This window comes from Pipistrellus kuhlii, unplaced genomic scaffold (assembly GCF_014108245.1).
Source record: "Pipistrellus kuhlii isolate mPipKuh1 unplaced genomic scaffold, mPipKuh1.p scaffold_m20_p_14, whole genome shotgun sequence".
In the NCBI taxonomy this organism is placed as follows: domain Eukaryota; kingdom Metazoa; phylum Chordata; class Mammalia; order Chiroptera; family Vespertilionidae; genus Pipistrellus; species Pipistrellus kuhlii.
In genome coordinates this window covers 20,221,848-20,238,845 of record NW_023425449.1, presented here as the reverse complement: position 1 = coordinate 20,238,845, position 16,998 = coordinate 20,221,848, and the positions used below count along the sequence as shown (strand labels likewise).

General features: G+C 42.4%; 1 protein-coding gene across 3 annotated transcripts in view; it reads left to right on the top strand.

Annotated features, from left to right (window-relative positions):
• EXT1 (exostosin glycosyltransferase 1) overlaps positions 1 to 16,998 on the top strand; it is a 263,571-nt gene that overhangs the window by 31,673 nt on the left and 214,900 nt on the right. The gene's annotated exons all lie outside the window — the stretch shown is intronic.

Genomic DNA, 16,998 nt, shown 5'->3' with positions numbered 1-16,998 from the left:
TAGTCTATTTAAAAAAAAATTTTTTTTAAGATGGAGAGCTCACATTTTTCTTTTAAAACTATTTCTTTTAAGGTTGGTTTTAATATCTTTACAATTATTTTTTCCTATGCAAAGTTGGAATTGGTGAAAGTTTTTTTTTTTTTTTTTTTTTTTTTTAATAATTTGAATATTCCCCTGATTCTCCAATACATCTAATTCTGTTAACTTTACTCATGAAAAGTCTTGAGGGACATGTTTTTAGTAACATTTTTATAGTAGATGACAACTTTAACTGCAAAAACATGAATTAGCAAGTGTGTGTGCTTTTAGCATAATTTCTCTTTTAATGAAATTTAACATCTTAACTGTTGTTTTGGCAAATTTTTCATATAGTAGGTTCTTAATAATGAACTGAATCCAGTTTGACTCTTCCATGTGTTTTCAAAAGTCTGGTCTATGTTTTGGTTTGTCCTTCACTCAGCTTGTTTTTCCCCCCTGTGCATACGGAGATGAATCATGCTTGGTTTTCCTATTCTTAATTTTGTGAAACTAAACACATCCACTGCTCAGTGTTTTCCTACATATGAATAAGAGTGATTTAAATCTGTCTGACACGCACCACTTATATAACTTTATTTCTTTAGTATCCACTCTTCATTTTCAGAGAGATGATTTACCATGTCTTTCATAATGGCCTTTGGGGCTGAAACTTCTTTTTCCCCCCCTAAAATGGTCTTACCCAGGAAGGCTTATCATTAAAATATAAAAAATTAAAAATTGATTCCAACGTTCTTCATTCTTCAAAAGATAAACAGTGAGTTATATGAAGAAAGGGTTGGAAGGGAACCTTATTGTCAAAGTGACTTATATGATATAACGAATTTTGTTTTAAAGAATGGGCAGGACTAAATCATAGTGCCCTGGGAGGCTCACTTGGGTGATAAAACTATAAAGACATGCCAAATACGATTATTATTAAAAGCAGTCAGCAGATACATTGCCAGCAGTACAGGGAATGAAAGCTCAATTACTGACAGCATCACGTTGGTATTTATTAATGTTCTCTCTAATTTTTTAAGAAATCACACATGAAATCAGATTATAGGCTATAGGTTCAGATTTTAGTTATAGCTAATGCACAAGTGCTGAGTTGTTAATAAAAATATAGGGAATATTTTCTGAAGTGTGGACCTAGCAGGGATACAAAAATAGAGAGGTGGCTCTGTTTGTTTGTTTTTTTAATTGTGAGGTAAATTTATTACTGTTTGGTCTGCTATTTATTACTAGAGCCCCTTTATTAATTCTGGGTTTATTGTTTTTCATAAAAATTAAGACCTACGTCTTCTGAATTCTGCTTGGTTTTGTTATTGCTTTGGCCCTGTTCATTCATTCTACAAAGACCAACCAGCATGTTCACCGTGCCATGCCTTGTGCTGAGGCTGCAGTGAATAACTACAGGAGGTAGCCCTACTTTAAGGATCTCCCAGGACTAGGTCTTGAGTCGCACTAAGGACTCATCATTTTTGCTGTAAAAATTGACGCAGATCTATCTAGAATGCCATTACTGAGGTATATGGCTTTTCTTCTGTAGTTGAAATACCCATTTTGTTCCCGTTTGGTGGGAATTTGCCCAGGGTGGTCTCGGGAATCTTCAGCAGGGAAGCCTGTGAGCCAGTCCTGGGGGATTGTGCGGGGCCTGGTGGTCTGCCTGGGAAGGCATGAAAATGCCTGAAACCAGAGCTTGCCGCTCATCGGGCAGTCCTCCAGGGATAGCACAACCCTTGGCATTCCTAGCATACTCCCTTGAAAGGGAGTTCATTGCCTCCTAGGAATTCTGGACATTGCAGGCATCATTTGTTTATATTATTTTTTCCAAATCTAAAATGTGCTTTATGGAAGAAACATGAACCTGTTTATTTAACTGCAACAGCTTGAGCTCTTGCGTGTTGTTCACCTTTCATTGAAAATTCTGCATGGAGACAATTTCATTATCCTTCCCTTTTGTTTTTTTTTTTAAAAATATATTTTATTGATTTTGTACAGAGAGGAAGGGAGAGAGATAGAGAGCTAGAAACATCGACGAGAGAGAGTCATCGATCAGCTGCCTCTTGCACACCCCCTACTGGGGATGTGCCCGCAACCAAGGTACATGCCCTTGACCGGAATCGAACCCGGGACTCTCAGTCCCCAAGCCGACGCTCTATCCACTGAGCCAAACCGGTCCCGGCTATCCTTCCCTTTTGTGTAGGTTTCAAAGAGGGGGAAAGTGGAACATTACTTTCCAAAACATTTTAGTAAAAACAGCCCCCAAAGTGAAATCTATATGAAGTATTTTATTATTATTATTAATTGTTATTTTAAATATCTACTTTTTTTATTTCAGAGAAGAAGGGAGAGGGAAAGAGAGAGAGAAAAACATCAGTGATGAGAGCGAATCTTTGATCGGCTGTCTCCTGCATGCCCCCTACTGGAGATCTAGCCCAGAACCCCGGACATGTGCCCTGACCAGGAATCGAACCGTGGCCTTCTGGTTCATAGGTGAACATTCAACCACTGAGCCACTCCAGCTGGGATATTTTTATTATTATTCTATTTTTATTTTTCTGTTAATATTGCTCAATTTTCTGATTATATGAGATCAAGCAAAAATTACTTTTTAGTCTATTTCATTGCACGGCCAAATTCTATAAATATAAGTCCAAAAATTTCAGTAAATAGTTTATTTTTCTAAAAGAAAGGCTTTTTTTTTTTTTTTTTTTTTTAAATCTACTAAGAATTCTATAAAAAATTCATTCAGCAGAGCAGTTCACTTTTATTGAACACATACTTTGTGCCAGGCGTGGTGCCTCCTGAGGAACCTACAAGGATTGAGGGTAACACCACCTTTGCCTCCGAGATCTCAAAGATGGAAGGAACACTATAGGGAGAAGGGTCCAGACAGACAGTCCACAGGAGGAGCTATCACTAAGGGGTGACAAAAGTGCACACAAAGACTCTGAGAGGAACAGAGAGGGATGCATTGAAAACATTTTGATGTTTACATTCGTTGTTAAAATTCATCCAAGGCAGCACATTAATCATATCTACATTCTCCGGAATGAAAGTACAAAATGAATACAATGGATGTTGTTCAAAACCCCATAGACTACCATTACCCCTCTCCTCCCCAAGGGAAATGAAAAGGAGAAAGTGGAATTTGTTCTGGAAACCTTATCAGAGAGGATTCCTTACATTTACATTTCAAAGCAGCCCAGTTTGAGTTGTGTGGGCTTTGAGGGCCTATGATTCTTGCATGATCCACAGGTAAACTTTGGGGGTTGTTTTATGTCTTGTTTTGGGGTCCATGCATCCCTCACTCCTGTCTTGCAGTCTTGGGGCTATATAGACCACGCCCAACCTGAAGCATAGCCGTGGTTGTACTAATTTTCTCTTTTCAGAATATAAAATGTAGAAGGAAACAGACTCATTACCCCCCATGGTACAAATAAGAAGTCCTTCTTCCCAAGGAACGTTTTTCTCTGTTTCAATAACGAGAAACCTGTGTCCTCAGCACCATTCGTATACAGCGTGCCCTTATTACAAACATGTCCTCCGCTCCTGGTGTACAGTATGGTCCCTCCTTACACCTCCTGAAGATGGATAGGTCAGCCTTTCTCCCTCTTTTCAAAGTGTGAGGCCTGGAGACCCATCACAGCTAAGGTCCCTAAAAGTAGAGGGAGGACTGGGTCTAGACCAGACTTGGTGTTGGAGTCCCCTGGCTCAGTCGTTTGTGGGATGCAAGTGCTGCCTGGGCCTCGAGCCCCTGGTTCGGTCTGGCAGAGCCTGATGGTCTGGGCCTTTCTGAAAGGTATCTCCCTGATGCCCCTGGGAAGATAGCTCTGAACAAAAGATGACTGGATATCTGTTTTCTTAGTCAAGATAGATGATCTGTTTCAAGAATGTGGGCTTGCGTTTAGGCATGACTAAAAACAAAAACATCTGTCAAACGTTAACCATGCCATTAGATTTGAGGGGGAAAAGGAAACACTTTTAGGAGGGGGGGAAATGACCTTGAGGAGTGTGGTGTCACTGAGTGGTGCTTGATTGTAGTGGTGGGAGATGAATGGGACTTCGCGTCCACACCCCCTGGAATGGATGGAGCCAGCTCTCTCTCCCCTGCAGGCCCAGCCTCCCGTGGTCCAGATTTTCATATTCCTCCCAATTTGCCCCAGAGCATGCTGTGACCCTCATTCATCTTTTTTTTTTTGTATTTAACAAAGTTGTAAAGGGATTTATATGCTTTCCATTAGCCTTCGCTAAGCTGCTGTCATGAATATTTAATGGAGAACACAGTTTGTTTTCTTTTTCTTTCTTTCCCAGCCTCAGCCACCTCCTCCCCCTAGCTCTCCATTAGCCAGCCGGGAGAAATGGAAATACCTCTGTCCCTCACCCTTGGCCCGGACCCAAAACGCACTGGGGCTCTCTCCGTGCGAAGCCTTGACCCCCATAAAGCAGGCCTTTTCTCCCTCCCTCCATTCTGCCTCCCCCCCCCCCCCCCCCACACACACACCGCCCCTATCCCTTTAACTTTTAGTCTCCCCTCCCTGCTGGAGTTGTGGGCCCCTTGCTTGCAGGCCCTGGGTGGTGGTGGTGGTGGTGGTGGTGGTGGAGGAGGAGGAGGCCCGGGAAGGTCGAGTGTGGGTCTCTGCTGGTGCCCGATTCCCCAGACCCTCCACCCGCGCTGGATTCCAGGCTTCCCCCCCCCCCCCCAACCCCCCAGGTGCCGCTGAGGACGGTCTTTTCCTTTGAACTTTACTGGAGCACAATAGCTGCCCTGCAACTGAGCCCGGGCTCCCTCGGATGCATTCCTGACACTTCACGGGTCGCTGGTCCCTTTCTCTCTGCCACAGCCAAAGGGGTGAATGTCTGCAACAGAAAATGACTTTGGAAGACACTAAAAGATTTACTGTGTCTAGAGCAACTTCTGAACTTCCGTGATTATCTCAGAAAAAAATGCACTTTTCCTGTTGGTAGCCTCCTTCCCTGCCTCCTTGCATCTCGGCATTTATGTACGGAATTTCCCCTCTCCTTTATGCCTCGTCTAGTCCTGGGCCAAGGGAGGGAGACCTAAAGGTGGAGCCCCAGAGGGAGCCGAAGAGCTGAATTGTTAGCCGAAGGGGAAGGTTAAGGGCAGTGGAGCCCCCTCCTTCCTCCCAGTGAAGTCAAACCTGCTTGAAGGCATGATCTTCAGGTGCCAGCGCCAAAGGACTGCAGGAAAGGTTAGCCGCGGAAACCCATGGGAAATGGTTACCACACTATTTGGCTACCCCTACTTGCTCAATAAATATGTTATCATCAACATTCTACACATTTGCTTATTTTTCCAAAAGTCCTCAGTGTAGTTTCAACAATTCCTATAGGTTCTACATCTTTCCCACTTAATTGTAGAACGGAATAATGGTGGAGCTGCTGGGCTAGACTCTCTGTATCTTTTACATGTACAAACATACAGACACAGCTACCTTTTGCATTGGTTAATGCTAAGGGGTATGAACTTGATTTTTTTAATTTTTATTATTAGCTTCAGATTTTCACTTTCTGGCTTTTCACTTTGTCTAGTATCCTGGGCATCTCCTTATCAGACTTTAATCTTAGTTCTGTTTGATAGGATTTTGCCCACTAAGCACAGTGTATGAAACTTTGCAAGGACTATTTCTTCCTGAGTCAGTAGACAGGGCACTTCCACTGGTCTCCACTGCTCTCCCGAGTCCTCCTCTTATACCAGTGCAAGCTCACCGAGCCTCCTCCCACCTCTAATGGCAGACACTGGGATTAAAAAAGGTGGAGACATCACAGCAAACAAGTATCCCCGTGGATATCAAACTTTCCTTTTAGTGTTCCTGGTGAAACTTGTCAATCTTCTAGTGAAACCAGGCCTGTGGGGATGTTACATTTATTCTGGGATATCCAGGGTTTATTTCTTACAGGAAAGAGGTACAGGGGGGAGGAGAGGAAATACTACAGTTTGGGGAAAGCCAGGAGACACATTTTTACCGGAGTCCATGTGAATCTGCCCTCAGGCTTCTATGGGATCACTCTGTTAGCCTTCCAGTGAGGGTACTGGTGGTAATGGTTACCTGGTGAGTTCAGTGCGCTAACCGTACACAAGCACGTGGCTGGTGAAGGAACGGAAGGAGTAAGATTTATCTTCTGGGAGCTTATTCATCTGCAGAAGCCAGAAGAACATGTGACAGGCTTTGGATGTGAATGGTTCCCTCTCTCTTTACGAGTTATTTTTACTCGATCCTCCTGAAGTGCTTCTCTCTCTCTCTGATGAACGCCTACCACAGCATGCTTAATTGATGGGAGGGTTGTTTCATTTCTCCTTGGGTAATGTGAAACTGCCTTCGTTAGCTTGGGGGTAACCTTATCTCACTCATTCAGAGTGTAGTTATCACCAACTCCAATCTCTGAAAGAATTCTACATGGGCTAATAAAACACATCCTCCTCTATCCTGTGAGGACTTAACCACAGCTTTTACATATTTCGGTATTGAATTTCATTTTAGGATTTGGCCCCAAATTCCAGCTAGTGAAATAGTTTTGGGTTCTGCCCTTGAAGTGTCTCAGCTTCAGGCTTCCTTCAGGTAGGGTAAGCCTACCACCTGTTGACAGAGCCATTCGGTTCGTCTCTGTAGACCTACTTGCCTTGAGTTGACATAGACCCATGAGTAGGTCTCTTTGGGTAAGAATTCCAACCATCAGGATTTTCCTCTCATTTCTTTATCATGCTACTAGGGGACCAATGCAGGAAGATTCATGCAAGAATGGGCCTTTTGGGCCTTTTTCCCCCTGGCTGCCAGCACCACCTTCACGCTGGCCGGAGCTGCCTTTCCACCTTCCCACGCTGCCAAGAGGCCTGGAACGGCTGGAATGGTGTGGAACACCTGCGTCGTTGCCATGGCATTCTGCCCGCCCTCAGCTGCTTGGCGCCTGCATATGCAAATTAACCCGCCATCTTTGTTGGGTTAATTTGTATACTCACTCTTGATTGGCTTATAGGTGCTACAAAGGTACGGTCAGTTAGCATGTTACTCTTTTATTAGTGTAGATGAGGCTGACTGGACTGATCTTGTCAAATGTGTTGCTTAAATCCCAACATACTTGGGAACAGATGTTAGTATGATTAGGCTGAACGAACAAAAAATGTGAATAGCTATATTCATCTCCAGAATAGACCAATTTCCACATTGCTTTTGATCTTATCCTATTATATTTTCTTTAAGTAAGACTTTTATTGCAAATATTAATTGCTATTAAGTCAACAAGTGCTGAAGGTCTGGTCACAGGGGGAGAAACATAAGGGGTCTCTCTCCCTGGTAAGCTGGAATCTCTCTTAGACAGACAATTAGGTAACAATGTAAGGCAGTGTGTAATTAATTGCTCATTATGTAGAGTAGATTTTATGTGTGATGGAATGGGAAGAATGAGTCTAACATTTCTAGTCATGAGAAGAACATAGAACTGTTGCATGCTCGACTCTCTTCTCTGTTCCAAGGCTGTTCTGTGTCATGGAGACTTCCCTGGTGGCTTTGTTTTTCACTTTAAAAAAACTTATCTTTATTGTTGAGAGTATTTTGTCCCCTTTTTTCCTTAAAGCACTGATGCTGATTAATGTTTTCTGAGCACCTACCGTATGTCAGGGGCTGGTCTAAGACCTTCACTGATATTAACTTCTGATTCTTATCACACACCTGAGGTGGATGCACCACTTTTCTCCATTTTACACACGAGGAAACCAAGGTGGAGAGGCTGATGCCCACCAAAGGGAGCTCTGATAAATTCCTTCCTCTTTTTGCTAGGGTGGGCATGTGGTGAGTGTAGCTGGGGAAGAGGCAGAGTTGCATTCTGGGAAGAGGACCTGCAGTTTAATTCTAGTTTCTTTTTACCTATTTACCTGTGTAGGTAGGACCTTGGGCAAATTGCTTAACCTGTCAGAGCTTCTCACCTATAAAATGGGGCAGGATTGTTTTAAGGATTTAGGTACTTACTATGTGATGATTGCTCAATGGAATGGAAACTATTGTTTATTAAAAGTTTGGTAAAATTACTCATATTCTCTACCCAAGGAGACCTGCTGGAATTGTACAGAAAATGAACATGTCTGTCCTGTTAAGTATTTAAGTGCCAAGTGGTACTTTCTTGTGGGATATTTGTGGGATGGGTGGATGGATGGAAGGATGGAATAGGACAGGGATCGGAGGGTTCCTGCAGCAGATGAAAGCAGTATCATTTTCCAATGGAGTTAATCTTAGCCTTATTTATCATTTGTTAGTGGAAACAATCCTTTTCTTAGCCTACCCTCCACCATTTGTGCTGGTAATGGTCAGTACATTACTTTCTTATTTGGAAAGCACAAGCGAACCAAGCTGTCTCTGTCATAGAGATGTTAACAGTAAAAACTCACTGTTTCATTTTACTCCTGCCTTATTTTCCTGAGATTAGCAAAGGACATTGAGACATCACTGTGTCAACACAAAGAAAGAACTATGTAATTTTACCCCTATTAATACATTGTTCCACGGAAGGTCCTATCATTAGATGGCAATCTATAAAAATGGCCTTTGAGACCAAGCGTTGGCACGATTATTTATTCTGCAATTATTTATTCAGTCCCAAGGATGGGAATGCTGACAGACACTGCAAAAAATGCGTTACCTATCAATGTACAGAAATTGAATGACGAAATCAGTTGCAGACTGAAGCAGCTTTTTGCTGACACTATTTTTATTTATTTAAATTCTGACTTTCCCAGCTTAGCTATGTTTACTGTACCCACTAAGATGACTAAAAGGAGATGCTGTTTGGCTCACAAAAGCTACCTCAAAACAAGTTAAATAAGCATTTAGTCTGAAAAGAGCTGGGTCACAAATGGAGGTTTCCATATCACATTCTTAATATTTTATATGGTTTTATATTTAGATTGGATATTTTATTTGGAGTCTTTTTTCCCTTTTTAGTGCCAGGACCTTTTGAGATCCCATTTCTAGCTGGGTTGGAGAGAACAGTTACACGTAGGCTGCTTTTACAGTAAGTAATTTCAGTTTAATTTACCTCAAGGGAGATTACCAGAAAGTTCCTGCCCTTGACTCTTTCTTCTCAATTTAAATGGACTGATAGATGCTGTTCTTGTGATTCCAATATATTATTTCTACCTGATAAAGATATAATTCCTGTGAATGTGCACTTAACAGTAGTAACGAATTAGTTTGGACTCCTAAAGTTGAAGAGATAACTTATATTAGTATTGACACCGGAGTCCAAAAATAGAAGATTTCCCCAGGTGGTATGGCTTTCTTCAGAGATCACTTTCAATTTTTCTTTAATCAGTTATTTTCAGCTTTGATTTTTCAAATTCTTGGGTAAACCCCTGCTAATTTAGCCTTCTGAGATTTCTAAAGAAAAATAATGTTTTCATTAACTCCTAAATATCCTTATGCCAAGCATTAATTGATTTGAGGGGCTTGATGACATAAACAGAAATCCTAAGAGCCGCAGAGAACTTCCAGTGTTTTAGGGGATATTTTTTAAAATAGCCTTAATGCTTACTCTAGGTAGGGAACTGCGTGTGCAGGCATGCATACATTCACAATACACACGGACATACAGATAGAAATTTGTGATGTGTTTTAAGAATCTTGAGACTATCAGATAAACGTAAATAAAATAAAATTAAAATTAAAGAAATATGATTTTGGAGTAGAAGTGTACATGTTTCTGTATAAAAACAAATCTGTTATTTCAAAACAATCCAAAGTTTTTATGATCACTTTAAATGTGGACAGAATCGCATGCATCCCCCTGTTGGCACATTTTTGGCTTAAAGCCATGCTCTTATGGGTAAATGGGTCTGGAAGGGTATCATCCAGTTCATGAGGGTCTTGTCAGAATTAAATGCGCTGATATTGTACAAACCTTTGTAGTGGGCCCGGGCCATAGCTGACCTGTATAGAAAGATCATTGCATTGTTACACTATTACTAGAGGTTGGCTTTCATCCCAGATTTTATTTATTTATTTATTTATTTAATATATATTTTATTGATTTTTCACAGAGAGGAAGAGAGAGATAGAGAGTTAGTAACATTGATGAGAGAGAATCATCGATCAACTGCCTCTTGCACACCCTCCCTGGGGATGTGCCCGCAACCAAGGTACATGCCCTTGCCCGGAATTGAACCCGGGACCTTTCAGTCTGCAGGCCGACGCTCTATCCACTGAGCCAAACCGGTCCCAGCCCAGATTTTATTATGAATCGTTTTGTAATACTGAGCATGGTGAGGGGAAAAAAAAAAATCCTTGCAATGCTTGTGACATTGCTATAGGGTATCTTTCAACACATGACATTTCCTGGAGGTAAAGCTGGCCATCCAGATATCCTTTGGTTTTATTTGATTTCTGCAATACATCTCTTCCTGCCTGTCTCCACTAACTCTACATCCTTATTCCTCCAAACATACGCTCTCCCACTTGGACTTTGCCAAAGTGTACTGCTTGTTTCCTTTGCAGCTAAACCAGATAATTTTATGATTTGCAAGTGGGAAACGGTGCTTGGTTTACAAGATGGACCGCCAGCAGAGTTCTGAATAACGAGTCCAGAGAGGAGAAAATGGAATGAAACTAGCAAAACAGGAGCCGTCAGGGGACCAGGCCCAACCTCACCCCCGTGGACAGCTCTCAGTGACTGACGCTGCCAGCCAGCTATGAGCCTGTCTTTTGCTGCTATTTGAAAAAACCTTAAGCTAAAAATGACAGGTTGTTGCCTCTGTTTGTATAAACTATTACATGTGGGAGGTTAACCTCTGCTACATAATACTGACCAAGACAAGTCGTGGGCAAATAGGCAAATTTAAGTGGCTTACTTCCATCTTACTGGTGTGTCCTTTCCCATCCAATCCTGTTACTTCACACTGCTTGTTTCTCCCAGCTAGTCCAAGAGCTATGTTTATCTAAGCAAGAACTGCCATTTGATGTGCTGGGAGCCAGACACTGTGATGGGGCCAGGGGTTATCCGAGGGGAAGGCCTTCCCAGCAGGATAGCTTGGCCTCGTTCACATGGCAACAGTGTCCCAAGAGGCCAGTGTGGATGCTGCAATGCTTCTGGAACCTGAAGCTTAAGCTGATCAAAGAACAGCAGCAAAACAACGGTAATAGTAATAACGAAAACAGAGTTTCTAGGAAAGTAGAGATTAATCTCGCTTGTCCATGGAATATAGAACATATTTATAAGTAAATTAAATTTATTTAAAATTGCATTTAGTGTTTGATATTTATCAGGCATGTACACTTGGAATAAGGTGTTTGTGTCTTTTTTGTTGTTGTTGTTACACATTCTGCTACCCAAAAAAAAGGGAGATAAGATTTATTTCTATTACAGATGTATCAGTTTTGGTTTCTGTTTATCTTTAATGCTACTGCATTAGCCAAACTATTTAACATGTGACTGAGAACCAAATGTGATCTGTCTTTAAGACAAGTAACATTTTAGAAATGTATCTACATTGTTTAGCTTTCTTTTAAGATGCTACAAAGAGGCTGATCACATTGTGGGAAAAACTGTTAAGAATGGAGTTCCAGCCCTTAGCTGGCTTGGCTTAATGGATACAGTGTCAGCCTATAGACTGAAGCGTCCCAGGTTCGATTCCAGTCAAGGGCACATGTGGGCTCCATCCCCAGTGGGGGGCGTGCAGGAGGCGGCTAATCAATAATTCTCATCATTGATGTTTCTATCTCTCTCCCTCTGCCTTCCTCTCTGAAATCAGTAAAAAATAAAAAAAAGAATTGAGTTCCAGGCCCAGCTCTGTTGGATATAAGCTCTGTGACCACACAACCTTGCTGCACCAATTTGCTCTACTACAAAAAGAGAATGAGAACATCTCTATTGAAAGTGGTATGCATATTAACTGGGAGTGTGTTCCTAAAGATTTAAATCCACAGGGGGCCCATGCCAGGTAGTCAGAAAGTTGTAGTTACAGTTTTGTTATTGTTATACTGGCTGCTCTGAAAATAGGCCTCGGTAGCTGGTGAGTTAAGCTCATCTTCCTCCTGAGGAAATAAAATGATTTGCTTCCCTTTCATAGGTGTCCCCTGGTTGATCCAACCCTCTAAGGCTTCCGTACAGCATGGGGCTTACGAGTCGTGGATCAAAACAAATGTTACCAAGCTAAAAGAGAGATTAGCAGAAGTAGGCCTGTGTCAAGATAAGGACTCTGGTTTAATGTGCAATTTCTGAAAACCAACCAGCATTTAATGGGCCTTATCCCTGCTGAGATAAGATGGCTGGAGAGTTACTTTACAATTTTAGTAATTGGAGGAGAATAATTCCCATAATTTCCAATTAGTATTGTTCCGACCGCTGCTTTGGTCTGGAACGAAACCTCCGTCTCAGTTCGGTTTCCTCAGCGGTGGTGTGCATGGCCCAGGTTAAAGCTAGGGTCCCTTGTGTGCTGGCCAGTTCACTGGACCAGGGGCAGAGCTAGCCTGTCTCTGGAGCAAAGCTCTGTAGAACTCATTTGCTTCTTGCTGGTGACCTTCCTCATTCTCTCTTGTGACTTCATCTGACCTGCTTCTCCCAGGAGGCCAAGGATGTTTATATGAAGAGGAGCTGCTGTTTAGTGAACATTTGCTATGTGCCAGCTGCTCTCCTGGTTGGGGTGAAGTACTTGAGCAGGAATGTCTCCAGTAGGCGTGAAAATCTCGCAATGTCATTTCCAGAGTTGGCAAAGGGGAGGGGACTTCTCAGGGCACATGTGTAGAGATAGGATTTTTGTGGCTGGAGACTTAGAGGGGCAGCTCTCTCTTCCTTGTTTGTCTTTATCATTAACTAGAGGCCTGGTGCACCAAACATGCACGGGTGGGGTCCCTTGGCCTGGCTGGCAATCGGGGCCAATCCGAACTGGTGAGGGGGGTAGGAGTGGAGGGAGGGTCTGCGGCAAGTAGGCTGGCCAGGGAGTTTGGCTGTGGGAGCTCATTGGCCACCAGAGGGCAGCTCCTGCACTGAGCGTCTGCCCCCTGGTGGTCAGTGCATTGTCATAGCGACCAGTTGGAATGGTCACTTTGGCTTTTATATATATATTAATAGATTAAGCTGCCATTCATCAAGCACATGCTGGGTGGCAAAGCATCAAGTCTTTAGTTTTTAAAAGCCTTTTCTTCCTGAAGCGTAACTTCATCAAATTATCTGATTTTCAAAGAGTTGTGGTGGATAATGGGAGGAAGACTTTAAAGAGAGTTCAGGACAGTCATGTCATTAGAACTGCAATGTAGAAGGAGATATGATCTCTGAGTCCGGTGTCTTCTCATTTCCTCCTGACAATTGAGGCAAAGCTATTTCAGTCCCATTTGCAAAGACGGGCACTTTTAAGGGACCGAACAAGGCCTCCAGTTCTCCCTCCAGCCCCACTGTCCAGTTGGAAGAACTGGGACAGGAGGAGTTTTAAATTTTATCTGTCTAATTTTCCCTATATGCAAATATGCTCAAATTGTTAAAAAACTTTCCCATGTTTGTGTGTGGTTTGTAAAAATGTGTGATTAAAACCACTCTTTCTTTAGCAAATTCCCAAGGTGTAAGTTCAAATATAGAATTGCTTTTTGTTTGTTTGTTTCTTCCCGAATGCCTTAACCCAGCAGGCAGTTTTATGATACGCACCCGATTCTTAAATTCATATGTTAAAGCCCCTTAAATTTTTATCTGATTTGAAGCTAGAGAAGACCTAGAGAAGTGACACAGTTTTAACACAACTTTGTGAAATCATGGGGTTCCTGGTCTGTTTCCACCATCCAGTTCCTCACTTGATGTGTCCTGTGTCCACGTTAGAGTTCCTGGAATGTCATTCATTGGCTCCTGGAAAAACCTACAGCAAACGCATCTCCTGAATCTGGCTTGTGATCTCACAGTGAATCTGCTTGCAAGCTGAGTGTTATTTGTAAGAGGGTTTTCAGTCCGTCGCCATTAGTATTCCTACAGAGAAGAAAAGCAATCTATTTCAAAACCCAAAAGAGTACACCTTCTGCCTGTGCTACATGGTTGGAACATCAGCAAACGTAGTGAACGGGGTGGTCACATTAATTGCCATTTTTCAGCACTGTCCAAACTGGGATGGTGTTACAAGACTTCAGCATAGCTTTAGAAAATGCCGCGTCCACTTTTGTGGGAGGTACACACATAACAGCGGCTGCTCTCACTTGCTGACGTGTAGACCTTTCATGCAACCGCCCCAGGTGAACGGCAGCAGCACATGCAGCCTTGCCATCTTTCCCAGCCACGTGCAGTTCCTAAGCACTGTAGCGACGAAGCAGACATTCACTTCTTTGTTTTAAAAGGGAATCTATGTTTTTTATTGTTTACACTTTAATCGCCAGTTGCTAAATCTCTACTATCTTTAAACAGTTGTTCATTTTAAAGAATTTCCACCTAATCTGTGCTTGTCGGTGATGGCAACTTTTAAAAATAACAATAGTTTAAAACACACACAAAACTATACAGGCCATGACCTCAGGTAGAGATGAGGTCTGTCCTTCTGCTGCTTTTCCAGATTGCACCCCTGATGCTCCAGGAAGCTACACTTCCAAATTATTTTGAGGTTAGGAATTTGTAATGCCTTAATAATAGCTATGGGGTAGTTGGGGAGTGGAGGGGGTAGGCACGTGACAGAAGAAACATGTTAAGTAAATAAATCGTGTCTTTTAAAAAATATATATTTTTATTGATTCAAAGAGAAAGGGGGAGAGAGAGAGAGAGAGAGAGAGAGAGAGAGAGAGAGAGAGAGAGAGAGAAGAGGAAAGAGAGAGAGAGAGAGAGAGATACCAATGATGAGAGAGAATCATTTATTGGCTGCTTCCTGCACTTTTCCTACTAGGGATAGAGCCCACAACCTGGGGATATGCCCTTGGCCAGATCTGAACCCAGGACCCTTCAGTCCTCAGGCCAATGCTCTATCCAATGAGCAACACCAGCTAGGGGTTGTGTCTTATTTTTGACAAGTAATCAAGTATCCCGTTTCCCCGCTTTCTTCACTTCACATAGATAACTTCTCTTTCTGAAACACTTATTCAGTTCAGTGAAATTCTTGTTTGAAAGCTTTCTGAACCGTCGCCTTTTCCTGTACAAAAAGTAAGCATAGTTCTTTCTAAATTGGCCCTATTCATCCTTCCCAGGCCATCCTCACTCCTATTACTCTCTCTCATGAATGGTTTTGGGTCCCCTGAAAGTCCCCTCCTCATACTAGCTGGTAACATTCCTTTGATGTAGGTCAAATATCCTCACTTTGTTGGGTTTTGGGTTTTGGGATTAGGCCCTGGGATAGGCCGTCCTGAACAGTGCCTCTTCTGTGTCTGAGCCCTTGACCAATCCTTTAGGAGAGCTGGTTAGTGCAGTACTGGGAAGTCTGTGTCTCCAAGTTCCTCTCCACACTGGGATATAGCTGATTCATCTTGAGACCTCTGGGCTCCCCAGGGCCTGGGCACGCAGTAGGACTCTGCGGAAATATTGAGCAAGTCCACGAATGAACCTTCTATGTAGGCCACGGCCACCAAATGTCACGGCCTCTGTGTCACATGGAGAAGGACTGTGGAGAAGCAGACACCGGAAGGGCCAGGAGGCTAGGAAAAAGGTCCATGAGTGTGTGTGTGTGTGTGTGTGTGTGTGTGTGTGTGTGTGTGTAGATGTCCCTTCAGTTAAACCTCTGAAAGTGAATGAATGCTGCTGGGCAGCGGGTGTCTCCTTTGTGTTTATAACCAAGCTCTGCTCCAACAAGCCCTTTTCCTCCCTGAGCTTCCTGTGGCATTTCTTTATCAAGATCGTCATAGTTTGGAGTTTTGAAATTTAAAAATTTTGAGTGTTTTATCATTTTACCTAGTTATTCAGATTCTTATCCTAAAAAATGGGGACAACATCCCTGCTATTAATGTATCGTGAGGAACACGTGATGGAAATACAGTTTGATCTGCAAATCTTCTGCGTAGATGAACAACTCTCAGTTTCTTGGACTTTTTTCTTGAAACCAGCCTGTGCTTTTAAAATCTTGAATGTACTCCGACTGGTTTTGTTTAGTGGTTAGAGTGTAGGCCCACAGACCAAAGGATCTCGGGTTCAATTCCTGGTCAAGGGCACATACCTTGGTTATAGGCTTGCTCTCCAGCCTCCGTGGTCCTGTGGGAGGCAACCAATCAACGTGTCTCTTCCATATTGATCTCTCTCTCTCTCTCTCTCTCTCTCTCTATCTATCTATCTCTCTCCTTTTCTTCCAATTCCCTCCCTTCCTTTTCCCTTCTGCTCTAAATCTCTAAAAAAAAACCAAAAAAAAAAAAAACCCCTTGGGTGAGGATTTAAAAAAAAAATCCTAGAATGTTATTTGGCTGACCAACTAACTATACATGTGTTTTACTTAGCTTGTGGGGAATCTTGAGGTTCACGTTGAACAAAGCGCTTTTCAGACTATCCCAAAAACCTAGCCAATTCTGCCCCTCACCCCAGAGTGTGCTAAGGCAGCCATGAGGGATATATCTTATTTTATGTTTGAACATTTGGATAGAAAGCTTGGGGTATTGACCTTTGTGGGTTATGAAATGGTTTTTGGTGTGTAATGAGCCACACCATGGTTCTACACAGATGAACAATTTTATTAGCACATTTCCTAGGAAATGTATTTGCTGGTTACTCTTGAGTCAAACAAAACACAAACAAACTTCAAACGGCATCACATACCACTCCCAACTTAAAAGACTGATTTACAAACATCTCCCTTGCACTGCAGTGGCTGCCAGAGGAATCCCCTTCCCTGTTTCAGTTGAATGTGCTTTTACTTTGGGCATGAATTGCCTTTGTTGATAATAGCAAAACAATAACAGTAATTTGAGCTTCTATTGAATAGGTGTTACCAGCCCCCTGCCAAGTGCTTTGCATGCAGCATTTCCTTCATTCTCACTACAGTGGTCTTATAGTGACTGATTTCCGATGAGAAACTAGTGCAGTGAGGAGGGA